This window comes from Coptis chinensis, chromosome 6 (genome assembly GCF_015680905.1).
Source record: "Coptis chinensis isolate HL-2020 chromosome 6, ASM1568090v1, whole genome shotgun sequence".
Classification (NCBI taxonomy): domain Eukaryota; kingdom Viridiplantae; phylum Streptophyta; class Magnoliopsida; order Ranunculales; family Ranunculaceae; genus Coptis; species Coptis chinensis.
In genome coordinates, this window is record NC_141461.1 from 32,635,627 (window position 1) to 32,658,300 (window position 22,674).

Consider the following 22,674-nt stretch of genomic DNA (forward strand, 5'->3'; position numbering starts at 1 on the left):
TTTAATTGTTAACTTTTTGATATATCATTCGGCCCATATTCTACCATGTCATGTCCCAATAACCAAATAGGAGGGATGCAAGTAGACTTACGGCTAGTGGGTTACACCGCTAGGCCGGGTGGTGTCGAAAGCCCCAACCACATCACCAACTAAAGAACCATTAGTGTTTACACTTGTGGGGAGGTTTTGAAGATGTGGAACCAAGCCTTATTAGATGCATAAACCAAAACTCATATGTAGAATTACTTGTTTGTCTTGTGGAACTTTATTATTTCACAATACTATTTTATTAATATAATTATATATTGCAAAACAAAATAGATCCATTCCCTTTTAATTTATAATCAAGATTAAGTTTTTCATAAAATATTTATTTTTTATAGTCATTAGACATTTAATATAATCAACGTAGATGAATATTTTTATAAAGCAAAACCTAATTATTTGAATATGCTTAATAATTCTTGTCTAAGCGATCAAGTTTTTCATAAAATATTGATTTTTATGAAAACATGTAGTACAATCAATATATGTAAATTTGTTTCATATTCTCATTGAACTATTTTATTTTTATAGGAGGAGGTGGACAACTTGATAATGAATACCAAAGTGCCTAATAAAAGTCTATTAGAAATCATTAAAGATGATTGGGATGATGGTGATTGGATGGATTGGAGGCAAAAGAGTGGTATGGGAAACACACTAAGTTTAGCTAAAGTCAAAATCAATTAGGCTTTCATAGAAAGCACTAGTTAGATGTTGGGAGCCAAATGACATGGTTTTCAAATTTGGCTCCCATCAACTTTGTCCTACACTAGAAGAATGTTCTCATCTTCTTGGAATGACTCTCGAAAAACCCTGCTTTTTCCCCATCTAAAAAGAAAGCTATGTAAAGGAGCTTGTCAATTTCCTACATGTCTCTAAAAACGCTTTGAAAAGGACAAAATGGACAAGTGAAAACTTGCTCTCTTGATTTCCTTATTGCTAGACACTTAAATATCGGTGATCCAAACAAAAAAGTGTGGCATTGAGGTGCCAATTCAATAGACTTAGCAATTGTAGGACATATTCTTTTTCCAAATAACACCAACAAGATTGATGCCTCCTTATGCAAAATTATTCAAGAAGTTAGAACTGAAGCGTCACTATCGTATTCTATGATATTAGCAGAACTTCTCATAGGTTTGACCAATTGTGTTAGAAATAGACATACAAAGCTCGGATGTATTCCACTTCTTCAAGTTTGGGCATATGAGCACTTATCAAATTCTTTGGTGAAAATGAAAAGTGTTGAAGATTGAAGATATAATCTTATCAAGACAAGCATTAGTAAATTTCTCATACTATCCTTGAGGATGAAGAAGCATGGTACACAAGCTTAAATTCTTTGAAGACCGAGGACATCAAGTGGGAATGTGATTGGCCCTTGTGTAAAAGCAATATTTATCTACATATTCCGGCCGACAAAGTCTTGTACTTGTTGGCCTTCATGGCTCCACTCCATATGTGCCTCTTCGAAAGTACTTCATCAATTTGGGTGTGTTGATCCATTCAATCCAACCACTAGTGATCTTGAAGATGACCGTGTTGATTTTACTTCATTCTCTGTGGAAGAAAGAAATTAGTTATGTCAAGACATGGGAACAAAGTCGGCAATCTATTTCTAGGCGTTTGTCCAAAACAATACTTCTACCATAAGTGAACTAAATCAACTTAGTCCAAAACGTAGCAGAGAATTTGTTGGAGATTGCATTATACCTCCACCTCCACCTGAGAGATTGAATGATTGAGAATCTGAACTTGTTTACAGCAAATGCATGCATGTAAGTTGGTTGATTGTACTTATATAGTCATATTTATTTGAAAATGTATTTTAACTTTATTACTCAACCCTTTTTCAAACAATTTACAAACAAAACAATTTTTTTTAATTAATAAGTATTAATCACTTGCGAGTCCACTAGTCGTTTCCATTGCAATATATTCCCAAAGCTAATCATTATTTGGTTTGTCCTTGCAGGATCAATTATGTTGGTCTTTTTTGGTTCTAAGTTTTTATATTTCTTGGAAAAATTTGAGTCGAAAGAGGTATGTCTTCATTCGAATTTGTTAATGATGTAAACCTTTTGATAGCTATGGGACTCGAAAATATTTATTTAATTTGTTTTTTTGGTAATGGCTTTTTGTAATGAGGTGCTTGGATGATCCGCATTAGTCGAGACATTCAAGTTCTTTCTTTGTACTAAGTCCTAATGTTGCAGTGATCTCATTTTTAAACTAGTTATTTAACTGCTCTGGCATTCATCGAGACAGTTAAGTAGATGGGTTAATCAATGAGATGTATTCAAATTCTCATTCATCAAGTTCTTTGTTGTACTAAGTCCTAGTGTTGCTGCCATTTTATTCGAGACGATTAAATAGATGGATTATTGAATGAAAATGAGAAGTATATTGTTTTAAACTTTCAGGTTATGATAGATTTTAGGTTTATGAAATGTCGAAAATACAAAGGAGGCTCTGTCCAAATTTTTCATAGAAGTCACGTATTTTAGGTATATATTTATTCGAGTTTTGGGGCGTTAAGGTAACCATTATTTCTTACCTTCCTTGCAGGATTAGTTCTGTTGGTTTGTGTTGGTTCTAAGTCTTTATGTTTCTTGGAAAAATTTGAGCGTCCACAGGTATGTCTTCATTCGAATTTGATTTGCTCCTTGTTCAAATTTGTACGAATGATTGGGACTACCATATAATTCATGCATTTTTCATATAATTCATGCACTAAAAATTCTTAACTTCTTTTTATACATTAGTTAGTATTAATGTATTTATACGTCATGTAACAATAGTACAAAGTTCAATGTTTTTTAGATATCACAAAATAAGTTATCATATTTATATTTCATATGTTGCAATTTTTTAACATTTAGGACCCACCGTGGTTGGGCTTGATAGATTATACAATAGGAGTAGAGACAACATTTTCTTTGTTTAGTTAGGTTACATGAAAATCAATACTACTTGGCATTTTAACTATACCATATTGAGGTCATGTTATTATTATCCGCTTACTAAACTTTTCCCTTAGTTAATTTCCCATTAGATAAAAGGAATAAAAACTATAAGCAAAACATAAAACTTTTAATGGTCTAATTTGCCAAATATGTAGGTATTACAATTGAACCGACGGAAGAAGGGTTGCCACTCGCCTCCTTCCTTTTCGCCTCGGTGTTTGAATACCCAATGGAAGTGGTGGAAGGAGGTTTACTAGTACAAGTACACCAAGCAGATAGGTTTTTGGTCAATTCTATACTCGCCGTGAGTCGCATCGAAGTTGATAGGTTTTGGTCGATTTTATAGTCGTCGGAATCGACGTATCCACTACCAACTACTCGCCACGCCTTCATAATCATCGACCATGTACCTCTTTTGCCCAATTGTCAGCAGACATCAGGAGATTAAATTGTCCAGCAGATGAAATTTCAAATCCAACCACTTGAAGACATGCAATTTGATCTAGACGTACTTCTTTTGTCTCCTTTATTATGCCAGATACTCCTTTTTGGAATCTAAGAGTGGTGGCAGCTCTAGTTGAGAATTCTATGAATATTCAGAGGAAACATGATCAACTGGAATCCTCTAAAGGTAATTAGAGAGTTGGAGCTCAACCTAGGAATTCTATGCATATTCAAAGGATACATGATCGGCCAGAATCCTCTAAAGGTAATCAGAGGGTTGGAGATGATGAAGAAATCTCTTCGCAAATGGAGAGGGTGGATGATCTAGATGAAAATTGCCCGCTCAGGAAGTGGATTCGTAATATGAGAAATGCAACTCAACCTGAAAATTCTATGTTTATTCAGAGGATACCAGGTCAAGAACAAAGTTTGTTACAAAGTCAAAGACTGGAAATTAGAAGAGGTGAAAATTCTGCTAGACGTAAAAGAGCACGTTCAAAACTAACAAATGAGCAACGATCGTTATTCGGATATTGACACATCTCGGCCGAAGCGCAGCACGGAAAATCGGACAATTGAGCAACGTTCTTTGTGCCGAGATATTGATACCTCTCCCCGACGCTAAGCGCAGCACGAATCGTCAATCCTTTGACCAACAATGTGTTCAAGGCCGTCTAGATAATGATCGAAGAAACTATTCCAACCAAAATGAAACAAGCAGAGGTACATCGCTTCAAACTAGCTTTACGTAGAGCTCGCCGAAGACTAATAGTTGAAAATCAAGACCCCCGTTGAGCGGGTCGTTTCATAATGCACTCACGTCGCGCTTTATAGAAATGTAGCTCTTCGCAGAATTGCTCACCAAAGATTTTCTTGCAAAATAGTTGCTCTTTCCCGCCGGATAGTTGCTCGACATGGACGAGTTCCACAACCACAATCCCATGTACAATCGAGTATTGGAGATAACAATAGATGTGAAGTGACTATTCAAACACAAATTGTGAATGATTGCCTACCTTTTACCAATGCGCAAGTTTTCCGAAAATCATGCAACGATATTGTATGGTTAAGTTGTCCAGAATGCAAACGAAGATTCCCTGATTTAAAGATACACTACTAAAAAAAAGGGTTTTTATCTCGGTTCTAAAATTAGCCTTATCTCGGTTCTGCTGATAAGAGAGATAATATGTCATGTAAATGAGATAATATGTCCTGTAATTTAGGTACTAACTCGAAAGTATAAATCTGTTATCTAGCCTCTTACTTAACCGAGATAAAATATATGGATTTTACCACTAGTGGATAGAACCGATATAATAGGAAATTTCATTTATCTCACCATTGTGGAACGGATATAATAGGAAATTTCATTTATCTCACCATTCTAAAACTGATATAATAGGAAATTTAATTTATCTCACATTGAACTGATATAATTGATATTAAACCAAATATCTCGGCACTCAAATGTTATAATAGCTATTATACCAAATATCTCGGCACTAAAATGATATAATAGCTATTATACCAAATATCTCAGAATAAATTAAAGAAAACAGAAATCCCAAAATAAATAGAAGTCCAACAAAAATTGAACTCCCTCTCTACGATTTTCGATCTCAATCAAAGGAATATCATTCACTAACACACGATAATGGCAACGCCGCCATTCTAATCCCAAGTATCTCGCCTCGTGCTATCTCTTCGTGTATTTTTTAAAACCACCTAGCTCATTCAACTCTAGATATCTTTGCTCTTATCAAGGTACACTACTTTTCTTTTTGGCTTATCATATCTATATCAGGTATGCTACTCATGAAAGTACATTGCAAGTCTTGATTTGGGTCCAAGAATACTGTTGGGAAAGAAGGGGAAAACGATGTTCTTGACGCTTCAAAGAACGCCGGGTTTCTTGTGGGGACAAAATATCTCGCGGGATATAGCACGAGAAAGAGTGGAGATAATTTCGAAGGATGATTCTTCTTCGAAGAAATTATGGAAGAACTCAAAGCCGAGCCGGGTGATTCTTGAAGGAACAGGTGGCTCAAAGATAGAGAGGAGTTTTGGTTATCGCGAAACTTGTTGAGAATAAGGGTCGATTTGATTGCTAAAACCCTGAGTAGAGCACACGAGTGCAGCTTGAAGTTCTTGTTTGCGATTAACACCGAATTCAGGCATTTTTACATCCAAACATATGTCTTTCTCAGACCTCTCTTATGGAGGTTTTCTTGTACAAAGAGATGCGAAATATAGCATGTCAAAACCCGATTCCGGTGATGATTTGTACTTGTGATGATGTGTAGCAACAGAAATGGTTTCTCGCAATCACTTGTATGTGTAATCTGTAACAAGTTTGATTTTGAGGTGAATACATGTCGTTGGATTGGTTGTGATTTATGCTCTCATTGGACTCATATCGGATCGGTAATTCGTGAAGGACAAGTTGTCATGGGCCCTTGTGTGAAGAGTGGAGGAAACCCTCCGAGAGATGCTTTTAGGTGCCGAGCTTGCAATCGAACATCCGAGTTGTTAGGTTGGGTGAAAGACGGTTCCAACACTATGCACCCGAGGTTAGGATAGAGAAGCTCTTGTGATAGAGCTTGATGTTGTTAGTAGGATCTTCCGGAAGTGAGGATCCTAGAGGGAGAAAGATGTTTTGGAAATGTGAGGAACTTATAGAGAAAATGAAGAGTGGAGTTTTGGTGAGTCAACAACATACAAAGTTATGATGATGTTTTTCCAAGGTTCGTGATCTCTTATGCTTGCCATCCTTTTCTTTCTCAATCCTTTAAATGTTAAGAAAAGTAACTCCAAAGTTCCTCTGGAACTTTGATGATTGTTTTAACGACATAATTATCAAGTATCGCAAAGCATGGTTCTTTGATGATTTGAATATTCTTTTGTAGAATACAAATACCTAAAAAATTTGTATGTGATAATATATACATCTTGCAAGTAACTTGGTAGTAGTTTAAATGTTCATGTGTGTTTATGTGGATGGGGATAGAGGTGTGTTTATTTGTTGACACAAAACTCTCATTAAGTCTTGATTGAGCCTCTAGGTACCGTTATGGGGAAAATATATTTTTGATTATACTTCATTGAACCTTAAGTAACCTGTTAGTATTTTGTTTGGCATTGATTTTTAGTGAAAGAAAGAAACTTGAATGCATCGGTTTGGACCGTAGTTTGTTGGTCACTTGGCCTAACTTAAGTTGGCTATTTAGGTAGCCTTAGTTGTCCTTATATATCCATAATTCCATATTAGTTAGGGCTTGCACAAACAGGTACAATTGATTCTTAACTACATATTTAGCCGAACCGAAAAAAAAAAAAAAAAAAACTACATATTTAGCTAATCAATGTTTGAATGACTACATGATATGTAGAAGCTTTGTTTTGGGCAAGAGGGCCCCATACAATCCTTTCTCTACATAACCCGTTTTCTTAATAGTATGTTGTGTCTTAAGAAAGAGGAGAGTTGTATACCAATTGTGTCAATCAATAAAAAACCTCGTTTCTTATTATTTTGAGATGCCTTGGTTGACATAGATTTGACCTTATCAGGAATTTGAAAGATCGGGATGTCAACCAATCAAGTCACTTGTAGAACCTAGCTGAGAAATTTAGATTACAAGGTATTTTACATCAACTTGTTAGTTGTATATTATTTTGTAATGTGTCCTGTTTTGGACCTTGTATTTACCCCGTGTGATATACTTAACATAGCAGGAGCAATTTAAGAAAACCTTCATATCCCCCAAGGGCAAGGTTCAAGTTGTGGATAAAAAAACAACACAATTCATCTCTGATTCATGACATTCTAATTTTAATGCCTTAAATTCTTGATACTGTTGTCATTCCTTGGACATTATATTTTATTGCCAATTAATTTTTAATGTAGTATTGTCATTTGGTTTCTTTAGTTGATTGGTTTGGATAAGAGAGGGAACACTAAAATAGAAATTATGGGGAATGATTTGGTAGAAATTTTGGAAAGAGTTGAATGGGTTGAAGTGATATTCCTTTTAAGGTGACCACCGTTGAATGGTGGTATTGGGATCATTTGGGGATAGTTAGATGGTGAAGGCTTGAACATTATTCATAGTCGTGGTCGGATATCGGTGGTTCCGTTGGAAATTTAGAATTGTTCACTTTTGGATGTGAAATGGTTCCTTTGAAGGATAAGGGGTGGTGAGGAGACGTTTTTCATATCAACAAAGAACAATTTGGTTTGAAATTTTTACAAAGTGTTTTGAGCTCTTTGAAAGTTTGAAAGCTTCCTACGTGAGTTGTGCTACATTGAGTACAAGTGTCCGCACTTTTGACATGTTACTGCATAAACCGATTCAATTTTCAAGTTCAAACCTACTTGAATTTTCATGGGCTTATATTGAGTATTGGATTTCAACTTTAACTTGTTTGGGGCAAAATTCAAAGTTTTTTGGCTAGCCCAATGGGTCGTCTTACATTTTGAATGTATAGGAGGTAATGAGGTATTGAGGTAACATTCCTTACCATTCTTATGATCTTCGCGAAAACGCGGACCACTCTCAAAATAGTAGTTCACTAATTTTGGATGTGCTAGAAAAGCTTATGGTTGTCGAGTTTTGTTGGACTTGATCTCGCAAACTTCGATGATATTTTGGCTCTAAATAATCATTGGCTATTGATGGCTAATGTCATTAACTGATATAATAATGCAATTCATATATAAATGAAGTGAGTGTGATATAGCCACCCCAAAGACTCTTTGTCTATATATGGGATCCCACATTCCTACCGAATTGGACTATGAATATGCGCCTGTTTATTATTATTATAGTTGATGTTATTGAGTGTGGAAATACTAGTAATCAGTTGTATTTTTTGTTCCCCAGGTGGGAAAAGGATGAAGTTCTGTAAGTCTAATATATAGACTCCATAATTTATATTCCAAGGACTTCCATTTCTTGGGGACCAATCTCCACATTGAGGACAAATGAAGGTTTAACGGTACACTATTTGAATTATGATTGCTTGTTGATACTCAAGACTCTCTCTTAAATAAGGTTTTTTTTTTTTAAAACTTGTTAGGTTTAAGCCGCCCTTCAAATGCCGCAAGGGTTTTAGAGCTCTCTCTTTTTATTGGGATGATGACAGCTTTTGTCCCAAAACTGGATTTATCTCGGAACATGTTTCTCGACAAGTCTCACTTGTATGCATTGTTATTAACTTATTGTATCCAGTATAGAGCCCGCAGGGTGTTTTAAAAGGTCATCTCATCCTCAGAGTCATCAAGTGATTGGTTTATTTCCGTATATTTCTCAGTTTTTAACTTATAGTAATTGTTATGTATTGTTTTAGCATGGTGATGAAGGTCAACTAAGCATGGCATTTGCGACTGAAAAGCAAAAGGTTCCCCAGATTAGGTGATTTTCTTGTTTACAAAGAGAGAGAAGGAAAATAAAATGAAACTGACAAAATGGTTACAAAGCTGTTTTTCTTCACTGTTTATGATCTTCACTCTGTTATCAGTTTTTGTGATGATTCTTTTATGTTTGTTTGCCAGTTGAGGGTGAATCGTGGAAATCAGTGGAGTGGAACATATTATGGAAGTCAGATTTCTGAAGGATATGGGTATGCTGCTAAAACCCACTTCCAGACTCCAGCACGTCTAGCAGAGCATATGGGACTTATCTAGTGTATGGCAACCACCAACAAGCAAGTAAGAATGTCCGATCAGCTCTCATCTTTTCTCCAAATAATGATTAGGCTCTTATATAAAGTGTTAACAGTTAAATCATCATGAATTGCAATTAGTGAACTATATTGTTGACTTTGAACTATGACTTAAAGTCAAGCTGAGAGTCAATGGTGCCTCATCGTCTACGTGAAGACAAATTTTATTTCTGCAATTCCTATCTCGATTATATTATTTTAAATGCACAAAAGCGTCTATTTATTAACAACGTTTTTCGCTCTTAGGTCGATTGGTTTAAGAAAGATGGAGATTCTGTAAGTAACGGGACACAATTTGCCAAAGTTTCTGGTAAGGTCACTATTGCAACATTTTTATACTTGTTCAACCCTTCATTTTTTTTGCCATTCTTCTTTTGTTTATATTCTCTCTTATTGTGTGGTTCTATTGCTTAGAAGTAACTTCTAAGCAATGAGGACCCTACATCTATCCTACCGAGCTTCATTGGGGTGAGATATATAGCTTCCAAAGGACACACATAGTAATGATTCTTGAGCAATCAAATAATTGCGTTTCGGTGAGGGGCCTGCGACTAAAGATGCACCTCAAGTTGAGTCCTCGCTGCTAAGCGTGGAGATATTCTTATTGACATCAATGACGATTCCCTCGATTTCTGTCGATATATTTTCAAAGGAAAGATTGATCAAGACTCCTCTAGCATAAGTCCATTGCATTACAATGATGGAACTGGATTGAGCATATACATTGGTCATTCTTTGGGAAGTTAGTACGGGATGAGTTTGTTAGAAATGATGTTTCTCTTATGGATCGGGACCATCTTGGATATTCGTCTCCACTTACTAAAGTTGATGAAGAGAGTCTTGGAGCCTATAACTTTCACGGTGATGATGACCGAATGGAATATATACCTTGGGAGTTGTGGATTCTCAAATTTTTTTTTTTGAGTAGGAAATTCAAATAGAACCATCATCTCCTTTCCACGCATATATAGAGAAAGGTTAAAAATGTCTTATTATAGTTCAAGAATAGTAATTGATACAATATTTGAGTTTCTATAAATAATTGGTGATCACTAGTACTTTTGAAAGTTACGTTCATGTTCGACATTGTTCTTTCTTATCTTAATGAAATAAGTTCTTCAAATAATTTATTTATGTTGGGTTGTTTTTGTTAATTGGTGTTGATGTTTATGAATATGAAAGGGAATGTGGTGGTTTGGGGATGTGTTTTTATTTTCGGTTAATTGTTATAAGCAATACCAACAAAAATGACAAAGGGTGAGATAAAAGGTTGTCCAACAATCTCCTTTTCCAAAAGAATTTATCACGGTTATTTTTGATATTATCTCGGTTTCAATAAAAAACATCTCAGTTTTCTTCTATACTAATTGGTTTCAATCAACAATTTATCTCGGTTTTATTCTATATAATATCGGTTTTATTTAGAAACCGAGATAATATATTTAGATAAGATGTCGGACTTCCGAGATAATTTAGTAGCTTATTATCTCGGTTTTGTAGAACTCTATTACCTCGATGGATTTTACCTCGGTTGTTTTTTCTTAGAAAACCGAGATAAAATCAGAACATCTCACCTTATAGCTGAGCTTATAAGCCTTTTTTTTAGTAGTGATATCTGCAGGTATTTGTTCTTCTTGCAAGTCTATGGTTAAGTTGTCTAGAATGCCAAAGAAGATTCCCTTATTTGAATTTTTCTGCAGGTATGTGTTCTTCTTGCAAGTCAGATAAGCGAGGGAACCACCAAGCAAGCATGTTCAGTGTGGATAACTCAATGCATCCTGGTATTGTGCCTCTAGTATTGGCTCGTTTGACAGATTTAGAAAGAATTCTTATTGCTAGGGTGCACCCAATGATGTCTGTATATCGTGTGAAAGGTCAACAATACAAATATGGTGGTAATGTGATAAACTTTGCACAAGATGTCAATGCAATTACAACCGTTTTGCCATACAAGCCTGCTGATTTATCTGCAATACTAGTTGTTAATAGGGGCGGGACACATACAAACAAGGAGTTTCGTGTTCGTCGTGAGTTTGTACGTGAAGCATTAGTTTGGTTGAAAAAATATCATCGGCACTATGGTGATATAATTATTGATGACGGAACTCTAGAAAGACTTCCAGTAGATGGGATACCGGAAGACATCCCAAGTGCGGGAGAAAGTTTGGGAGATCTTAACAATGGAGACAAAGCAATGCAAATGCAGACAGATGAGTATGAAGGACCACCTGAGCTACATAACCAAGATTTCCACATTGATGATTTTCATGTTGCTGGTACTATTGCTATTTTTTCGCAACCTAATCAACAAGCATGTCTCTTAAGGGCATTGCAAGTTACAAATGCAGATCAGACACATGTGCATATGCCTTTCACTACAGAGATCATTAATGAGTTTTCAACTCCCGGATACATTGCTATGGCTTTTCCAACCTTGTTTCCTCTTGCAATGCCGATTTGAGGCAAACTTCGTCAAAGGAAAGTAAACCCGCTGGTAATACTTTCAATATTTTGAATATTTGATGGTCGCTTTGCCAAAGATTCAAGATTTAGATATTTTGAATGGAACTCTTTATCCAGGTGGGGCGCACTTGCATTAGGTGATGTTTTCGTGAGAAAGAATCCAGGAGATGCAGAGTTGTCAATACAAGATATTCGAGATATGATTTCATCTGGTGAAAAACAACTAGTTAATCGCATTTCTTACTTTGCAAGGAATATATGTGGTACTCGTGCTTTTTGGTTTACAAGGTTGAAAGAGTTAACAGCCATGGTGAAACAGTTAGGTCCGCCAACGATATTCTTCACACTTAGTGCTGCTGACATGCAATGGCCAGAACTCTTTCACATTTTGGATCCATCTAATGCACTTGAAAGGTTGTCTCATTTTAATGTTGAATGATGGTGTTGTACATCATTTTAATATATCTTGGCTACGAGTTAGGAATTATTTGAGGATCTTTATAGGTATGACATGTTGAATTATCTGACTTACAAGTTGTCTCCTTTAGAAAAAAGGAAGGGACGTGCAAGGTTGGTTAATGAAAATCCAAGTGTCGTCGCATGGTTCTTTCAGGCCAGGGTATCCAATTTCTTTCGAGAATATTTAAGCAATGAGTTTTCTGTGGTTGATCATTGGTACGGTTTGAGGGCGTAATCGTGGCGGTGGTCATATTCATGGATTTCTTTGGCTAAGAGGTGCTCCGTGATGTTAGTGGGATAGGTACAAGTGCAGAGGTTAGATCAAATGTCATTGAATATTTTGATAGGCTTGTTTCCACTGTAAATCCAGATCCTAGCATGGATAAAAATATACAAGAGCATCCTTGTCGCGTGCTTTGCCACTTGAGTTGAATCTTGATACTGAGGCGAAAATGACTATGCTTGCTTTATTGGTTAATTGGGTCATCGCGACATAGCATATGTGGAAGTCATTGCTTATGTTTACATAAAACAACTAAAACAGATGGGATGCCGCTTTAGATATCCATTTGATGTACTTTATAAGTCGAAGATTGTTGAAGAACCGCCCTACTTGATAATATGTTCGGTTTATAGGCGCCGGAATGATGAGTTAGTCTGCTCCCATAATAGAAAAATTCTACGACATGGCATGCAAACATTGATTGGTCGCCGTCCCTTCGAGTACGATCGTAGTAAATTACATTGCTAAGTATGCTTCAAAATCTGAGCACGCATCAAAGAGTTTCACGTAAACTTTACGAGAAATTGTTGAAGATCTTAAATTAGTCCATGTCGAATGCAAAATCTGCTTTCAGCGATTGCTTATGAAAAGTGTATCCGAAAGAGATATTTCTGCCCAAGAAGTATGTCATTTGTTAATGGGGTACCCATTGGTACGATCATCAAGGAAGTTTGTCCTTTTAAATGTAAGTGAAAAGAGCATGTTAACATCAACTTTATGTCGAGAAGAGGGGCGAAGATGAAGAGATTGTTGGAACGGACCCAAGCTTTGTAGGAAAATATATGCAGCGACCTCCTTGCTATGAAAATACATCCCCTCCTCGATATGGCGAAAATACACTACTTTAATCGGAAGGGTTGGCACACTTCTCGAAGTTAGTGCAATTGTGCGTTTGGTTCCATTAACCGGATGGTGACATCCTACCAAACACCGAAAAATGGGAATCATTTTGTAAAGTCAACAAGTCTTGATTCATCACCATTTTCGAGTCCGAAGAAGTAAAAGGGGATTTCATACTATGGTTAGAAAGGTACATTGACTTGGGCTTCGGAGAACACCAATCAGTAATTCTTCCTGAAACTATTGATGAAGAATTCGAAGATGATATTGAGATAGAGAATGATATGGAAGACCTATTTCGAGATGAATGGATGATGGCAGCAGCAATGGGGCCCTTGTTTGTCCCTGGGGAGAATGTCCAATTAGGAAGGCGAAACTTTGATACTTCATACAATTGGGCTGAAGGTTTATATCGATATCCAAACATGGAGAGTGAAAGAAAATTTGTGCATACTTTGCGCAGTGGAGAAGAAGTTAACGTTGAACCTCTTATTGTAACCCTTGATGAACTGTCTCATGAACAAAGAGTGGCACATGATATGGTTATTCGAGCACTAGAATGTCGAGCGTACATTCGTATGATAGTTTGTGGTGGTGCAGGCAGGGAAATCCACTCTCATAAATGCAATTGTGCATTTAATTAATGGATTTTTTAGATCAGCCAAAGCAGTACGTGTCATGGCTCCAACTGGAGTCACTGCTTTTAATGTTGGAGGTGCAACCATACACCATGAACTCGCCATTAGAGCTGAACAAAGAACTGAACGAAATGTTTCAAAAAAATTTAAATCTTTTGAAGGTGATCAATGTCAGCGTATGCAAGAGGACTTTAAAGACACCAAACTTATCATTATTGATGAATATAGTATGGTCGGAACATCTATGCTTGCGAATATTGACCGTCGTTGTTGAGATATTTTTGGGCCTAACGAGCCATTTGGTAATGTCTCCATTCTCCTTGTTGGTGATATCGTCCGGTTACCTCTCGTGATCGCGATAGAGCATTGTATAAAGGAGGTGGGAGTCCTCAGCAACTATACGGTGGACTTATGTACTCTTTTTTTGATAAATGTGTTCGGTTATCTCATATATTTTGACAAGCATGGGATAGGCAAGCATTGTTCTGGGAAGCATTAATGAGACTTAGTGATGGAACATCCACGATCGATGATTGGAAATTATTTCTGACTAGAGACTTTTCCTTGCTCAGTGCGAAAGAAATTAACACCTTCAAATATGCTTTGCGTCTATTTCCGACCAAACAAGCTGCACATGATTACAATCTCAATCGACTAATTGAGCTTGGAAAACCTGTTGCTCGAATTTTATCAAAAAATAATTGTGATACCGCTTCCAGGGCTTTGTCTGATGATGCGAAAGGCTTGAAAAAAGTTTTGTGTTTATCAGTTGGTGCACGTGTTATGCTTCGATCAAACCTTGCCACACACAACAATGGTCTGCGGTTAATGATGCAATGGGCATTATTGTGGACATTGTCTATGCAAATGGTTGCAAATCACCAGAAGATATTCCTCTTGCGGTCATGGTTGACTTTGATAACTACCGTGGTCCTAAGTTTCGTCCAGATTCCAATATAATACCAATTGCTCCACAAACAACTCATTGGAAGACAAATGATACTTCATGCCAAAGAACTCAGATTCCTCTAGTTTTGTGTTGGGCTATAACAATTCATAAAAGTCAAGGGCTCACTCTTAATCAGGCTGTGGTAGATATTAGTGAAAGAGAAAACCTCGGTTTGACATTTGTTGCTTTGTCACGTACCAGAAAGTTGTGTAATCTGGCATTTAGCCCTATGTTCACTTTAGATAGATTGCAAAGAATTGGAAGATGTGCTGGTCTTAAAGGCCGATTGCAAGAGGAAAGCCGTTTGCTTCACATGTCCACTACAAACATTAGTTGAAACTACACTTATCTTGAGATTTTGTTTATATTCTCGGTATGTTAATTCGTGATTACATCTTATAGTTGATTCATTTATATATACCTTTAAACATCTATAAAGTTAGACAAAATATGTTTCTTATAATATCATAATTGAATCTTAAGTGGGAGGTCGCACATATTGGTTTTCCATAGTTTGACACTTACTAATGTGTTTCATAATGATTCTTATTATCTTTTTTTTTTATTTCCTAATGTAGGGACTCGGCAAATACCAACCATGAAGAACATTTTTTAACACTTGCTAGTGTATCTCGTCTGTTCCTACTGGACTTTGATTCACCTCCACCCGCATCTTCTTTAAGCTTGGTTACTAGTGTAAATATGCACCATATATGTTTAGGTGCAACTGTATAGTGAAAGCTATGTAATGAAACAATCTGTAAAGTCTTATCGTATTTTTGTTGTATGTATTATGTTTTGAACTTAAAGGATGTAATTTGTTATGTATTTTGTTTTGGGATGATGTTTTGTAAAAGTTGAAAGCAGGTTTGACGTGGAGATATGATTTAATGTTGAAATTACAAAGGGGGTTCCGTCAAAATTTTGGATGATGTTGTACATTTTAGTTTGTTGTATGTATTATGTTTTTGGATGGTGTTTTACAGGTATAACGTGGAGATATGATTTAATGTTTAAATTACAAAGGAGGTTATGTCAAAATTTTGGATATTTTGAAAAGAATCGGGTATTATAGATTATTCATAACATAGTCCAAAAAAAAAAAAAAAAAAAAAAAAAAAAAAAAAAAAAAAAAAATTGAGAAGTAATGATGTGAAATCCAATTGAATTTTTTCATTTGCGAAGACAAACTATTAAATTTATAGCCACAAAATTGCATACTACACTACCAATACAATGACCACATTAATAATTGCTGAGTCTGTTAAAGGGATTTGGGACATGATAAAATAAAATTTTCTCATTATGTAGAGCTGGGTTTAATTATGCCAAAGTGGCACTCTGGACTTATGATTGTTTTTCTAATTTCAAAGCGTTTGAGTAATAGGATTACATGGTTAGACTAATTTTAATAGAACATAGTATTTCAATATTTTAACTGAACATGGGAACTTTGCCTAATCTTTAATCTGAAAATTTTAAATTTTTTTCAAAGTCTTTATAAAACAATTTATAATTAACGAAATGATATGCTCCGCTCACGCCCTCACTGCATAGCAGTATACTAGTATAAGAGCTGGTTTTCGATTTTGGGACCCCTAAAAGTTTTGTTTAGAGTCAAGCGTCATCTTCGGAGAGTCTCGTTGGCATATGAAAACCAAACCAAACTAAGAATGTGTTAGGTCATGCAACTTCAGGGGCAGCTCTTGTAAATGTATTCCTCGGAGTTTATTGATCGCTTCGTCTCTTCCATCAACACCAAATTGAAGAAGAACAAGCAATAACCCAAAACTGCACCGCCCACCAAAACTTCTTCTTCATCTTCTTCTATAATCAGAAGTCTTGCCGCTCCATTCTCATCCACAAATATTGATTAGGATTATTCTCTCTCTCTCTCTCTCTCTCTCTCTCTCTCTCTTGTTCATTTATCCTTGAATAATTTTCAGGTTGATTGGATTTTAGGTTACAACCCTAATTAAAACCCCCAATTTCAAAACCTTAATTTCTTTGGATTAATGGTTCTCATAAATTGATTTTGGATTTTGCAATTTACTAATTTGGGGGTCTTATGTAAGGTTCGGGCATCACCCAATGTGGAGGCTTCGCACAACAAATGCAAGGTTTAATCATATTGATTACAAGTTCTTCCATATGAAATCATTTGCCTTGTCTTGAAGTCTTGTCGCTCATGATGTTGCTTTCGTCTTTCTCGCGTTCTTTGCGTTAGCGTGTTTTGATGTTGTTTCCTTTTTTCATTCTTATATTTGATAAATCTAGTGGGCCAATTTTGGTTATAGTTTCAAATTCTATTATAATAGTCGCAAACATATAATGAATTTATGTCTTGAATCTGCAATGTGATGTACATCTTGCAATGAAGCTAGAACCATTATGGATTATATTATGGTTAATTGCATGTTCTAGATGTGTGGGGTTACTAATTGGGTTTGTACTTGGAAAATGGTTGGATGCTTTCGATCTGCTTTGAAGGTGATGTTATCTCTCTCTGTAAGTGGTCTTGTTGTGTATTTATTGTTTCTTGGAATGAATATATATTGATTGTCTTGTCATGAATGTTCTTGTGGTTTTTTTATAAAGATATGTCAATATTTTTCCTTTGATTTTTAGTGAACCTGTATGAACTTTGTCTTTGCTTTGGTTCGATTAATTAATTTAAGAAGGCATATGTTGATATAGGTTGGCGATAACAAGTACTCGGGATTTTAGTCCTGTTGCTTGAATTTGATGTTGAATCATGAAGGTTGCTTGTCAAATGACAATAGGTTGGCTCTGATTGGATATGCTGAAGCTGATCAATTTCATGCCTATTGACAAATTATTGTGGGATCTGGTTATGTAAAACAAGATCAGTGTCTTAACAATCGTAGACTTTTGTTTTTAAAATTTTAGTGTTACATTAAGAAGGCACGTGTTAATGTAGGTCAATAGCGGTAACAGGTTCTTTTGAAAAGATAACTGCTCAACCTCTAGTTGCATAATATATAGTTTTAAAGTAGACTCCTAGAAGCCTAGAACTACTATTGCTCAATTCTTCGATCGAAAATTGTTAGGGTTCGACCTTTAAGAATGTTAGTAGTTGTAAGTGGATTTTTCTAGCCTTGAAGGAATTGTTGAATTTGTTGACCTTGTATCTGCTTTATTTGTTGATCGTTTAGATTACTTTTTCTGTCTAATTTCAGCTAGAAGAAAAATGCGACAGTTTGTTGTAACGGTGATATTGCTTGATGGCATATTCAATTTGTTGGTGCCCATGTATTTGAAGGGATTGATAAGTGTTTTTTCTGGATAGTTTCACATTGTTCTTATGGTGAGTTCATTGTGTATGCCTACTTATTCCTTGTGAGAGTGTTTATCAGATGTAAAAAAGATATTTATACGCTTTCAAATAAAGATCCATTATGGATGATATTATGCCATAGGAGTGTTACTAGTCAATTGCCACTACTAAAAAATGGACATATTATGACAGTTGTTTTTTTTTTCTATCTTGTCGGCTTTGTTGAAAAATGTCAATATAAGTTTCTTGTGATATTATGTCGTAGGAGTGTTACTAGTCAATATAAGTTTTCTAGGAATGGCAGGTCTGCTATTGTTTTCTTGTTGGCAGTCTAGAGTGGAGGTTGTTTGAGTTGCTAATGAGAGTCCTTTTGTAATGTGGGGCTCCAGGTTAAAGGGACATGGTGTTTCCTTTAGTAGATGGCCTGCTGATCTCAACTAAAGCTGCTGCAAAGTTAGTTCTATGCTTGCTTCCTTTCAAAAAAAAATTTTTTTTTACAAATACATGCTTGCACAAAGTTATGTAGTTGCAACTAGGGTGGTCCAATTTGGTTTTTTGATTTAGTTCATTGGATTTTAATGATTGTTACTTATTTACCTTATAGCTTACATCTCAATCAGGTAATCTTTTCTCTCCTCTTAAATTGCATATTGACAAACTCTTATCTCTTAGTTTATACAAATTGAAAGATTGAATACATGAAATTTTAATATGAAGGTGATGATATCAATCTTGTTGAAAGTGTTGATTGGGTAGAAATTTCCAGCACACAATTGGAGGATTTTCCACTAAATTAATTACTTGGTAAGAGTTGTCTTCACCTAGTTTTTCCTTATTAATGTAGAGAAGTACCCAAAATACACTTGATTAGATACATTGTTTTCACCCAATTTTGATTATCAGTTGAACATTTGAAGTTTCTTTTGGAATTTTTCTGACGTATTGGATTGGGTTAAGGAATTAAACCCAATCTCTCGACTAATTTTTTGCCCAAATTATTAAGGGAATGTTATACCGCTTGGATTTTCTGGATGAGTATTTCCTACATTATATAAGACTATAGGCCAAGATTTTGGTTGTCCAAATACTCTCCTTACGGCCTAACTAATTTGAATATCATTTGTATTGCTTAATGAATCGATGTGAGTACGGTTCTTTTTCTCAGTTAATGTAGATTGAATTAAACTTGGCGTTTGATTTCATTTGATTAGGGCATATTCCCATGAACTGAATTTAGGGTGTTATGATGTTCCAATAAGTTTAGAGAGGGGACAATATTTGCGGACACAGTAGAATATATAAGGAGGAGATACTTGATGATCATTTGGTAAGCTCATAAATCCTCCTTTGGTCTTGAAAAACTTGTACTAATTTTTTAGTGCTCTAATTCACTTTGGGGAGTCTGACATAGATGTTTTACTACTTAGAAATAAATATTCTATAGTGGAATGAAACAAGCATTTGATCCTTTGATAGATGTTATAATAAGCTATATGGTGATTATATATTCACGTTTGGGAACAAGTTATCCTTTGTACTCCATCTGACATTTCTTAGAGATAATATGTAAATAGAACATGGTGCATTATGTTGAATTGAAGTGTGTTCCATGATTTGGGCAGTGTGGCCTATGGCAGCCTGCAACGGCCTGGATAATGGCCTGCATCAGCCTAGACTGGCATGTAGTGTGTAACCTTTAGAAAAATACACCCAAAGCCATACCTTGTAAGCTAGTTACATGTGTCTTAGTGATCAAAACACAAATTTACAAGGAGAAGCCCATTCTATTATGTTGCCTTAGTTCTTGTTTTGTTCCTTACAGTCGTAATGCACAATGGTATGGTTGGTAAGAAATGGTCATTGAGTTGGTAAGAATTTGATGATTGAAAACTTTTAGCTCTTTCAATGGTGGGCTAATCAATAAATCTTTAATGGTTGAGCTGGTAAGAAATTGATGATTGAAAACTCCTTGATATTCAATTTTGTAAAATGCATTGCTTGAAGCTTGGAATTCTTCCACTGCAAATGCGACTCAAATAATATGTTTGCAAATTGATATGTTTTGATTTGGAAGTCATTAGATTGAATGTTGGTAGTATTAGATGCATGCTTGAAGTTTAGTTAGTCTATTGGGCTAATAAATTAGACCTTTTCTTTTAGTACCATGCTTTATAATTGAAGATGATGTACAGGTAGAACTTGTTTAAGTTTAAAAGGATTATTAGTTGTATGCCTCTTTCTTCTTGTTATTCAAATAGTTGCAAGCTTATACTCAATTTTGGGTTGTTAAATTGGAAGTGGAAGTGGTAATGTAGTCTGGTTGTAGGAGTTCTTGTCGAGGTTGATTCGACATTTCTATTAATGATTTGGTCCTTGGTGCTGAATTATGATAGTACTAGTGTAACTAAGATTTTCGTTAAATTCCTTTGAGCCCCCCCTTTTTTTTTTGCTAATACATGTGTGGTGTTAAACTGTTAGTTCTTCAATTTCTTTCGCAGAGTCAATCGATCTAGACGTTTTTCTGTTCATAAGCCTGCTTATATAGATTTTGAAGATACACGAACCCTTTTTATGAAATATATATAGAATTTTGTTCATGAACAAGTATATATAGAATTTTGTTCATGAACAAGGAGAAGTTTTTGAATAACAAATCTGCCACTCAAGTATTCATCATGAATGGACTCCTGTGTATTCATAAGCTGTAACACTTCCATTTGACCACCTTTGCGAGGGTATTTATTTTAGCATGGGCATGTTGCCTAGTCATAGGTCAGGTCATGGCTTTGCTTGTTACCTATGTGTACTGGTGAACTTTGTTTCCAAAATCAGGTCCTGACTTATAGCCATAAGATCGAACTTGATACTTTTTAGTTTACTTTTTTTTGGGAGTATAGAATGTCCTTGTCTCATGACCAGTAGGTTTGTACCCTTGTTTGGAATGATTTTTTTTTCTAGCTTTCCATGACATTAAAGTATTTCATTTGGATTTGATTTGCTTTGTTATAGTTGAAAATTTTGATAATTGTATGCACTTGTACGAGGAGCTTGGATGATCTGGCATTAGTCGAGACATTCAAGTACTTTGGCATACTAAGTCCCAAATGTTGAAGTGATCTCATTTTTGTAAGCCAGTTACTTAACTGCTCTGGCATTGGTCGAGACGGTTAAGTAGTTGGGTTAAACCAATATGAATTATGTTATTGTAGTTTTCAGGTTATGACAAGTTATTATATTTATGAAATGGTGAAAATATAGAGGAGACTACCGAAATTTTTACCATAAAAGTCATGTATCTTAGTTATGAAATTGTTTGAGATTTGGAGCGTCACATATATGAAATTGTCTATGCAGAAAATAATGGGTAGTAGACGTAAAATATATATGTAATTCTTTCTTGTAAACTTAGATCATACTAAATTCTTTGTTGACTTGACGTACTCATGTAGCTAATGGAGCTGGCCAACATACACTATCACCTATACCACCGCTGAGCTTATTGAAATCCGTATGAAGTTTATTGACTTCATCGAACGATATATCTCGCCAAGCCAAAGGTATGTGTATGTGTTGCGAAAATAGTATTTTGTTTTTCTTTTGTTTGCTTTGAGGTATGGGATGGCTTTAGTAAAGATTCGTGCTATGACCCTTGCATTTGTGGGTTTTTTTTGTTTTCAGCTCTCCCTATATATAAATGTAGTAGTGTATATCTTGAACCACAGTCCATATTGTATTGTAGGTATTTTTATTTATTTTTCCTTCCGTTGTGAGAACTAGGTCCCATCGCATTGTTCCTCTCATGCCATATATAAAATAGCTTGTTTTTTGTCAGTGGCTTGAGCTTTTGGTAGCAAATTTACTACTAATGTTTCTTTACTTTGTTTCTTAGGTTTGACAACGTTCGATCGATCGATGAATAATACTTAATTTGTTGATGATGGAGTTGATTAGAATGCTTTTTAGTTTGGTTGAATGTGCTATCAAATAAATGTATCTTGCATTTTTCAATGATGTTGGATAAAGGATAATAATTTACTATTTTTTCTTGTTGAATAAATTGATGTAAGGAATAAGTATTTTCCGAATGGATTGAAAATATATGGGATTGAAGTTACTCTGGATGTTCTAATTTTATTTTTGAGAATTTTATAGTTGTTTTATTGGTGAAATAAGTTTTGAGGTTAGGAATTGAATTCTGAGGTTATTATGTAGTACTTTTGGCAGAAAAAATATAATAATAATATATATTTTTTAAAAAATAAAAATAAATTAGATGACGGTTTTAGAAGAACTGTCGTAGTGTAAACTATTTGTTTGCGTACTTTGTTCAATAAAATGACGGTTCAACAGTAATCAATGGGCATTTCTTGACAGTTCTAACTATAATTTATGACGATTACATATGAGGTGTCATAATCAAATTTACCTACTATGACGTTTTAAAGGATAATATATGTCATAATGGGAGGAACTTTTAAGACGTATTTCTATGAACCGTCATAAATTTAATGACGGTTTTGATTGACTTTTTATGACACCCTCAATAATGTCGGCTGATTTTTCAATTA

General features: G+C 35.2%; 1 long non-coding RNA gene across 1 annotated transcript; it reads left to right on the plus strand.

Annotated features, from left to right (window-relative positions):
- The first annotated feature begins 2,017 nt into the window (after positions 1-2,017).
- Positions 2,018-15,572, plus strand: LOC147492619 (uncharacterized). Its single transcript, XR_015198707.1, has 3 exons — positions 2,018-2,088; positions 2,614-2,681; positions 15,387-15,572. It is a non-coding gene; the product is annotated as an uncharacterized LOC147492619 (long non-coding RNA).
- Positions 15,573-22,674: the final 7,102 nt, after the last annotated feature.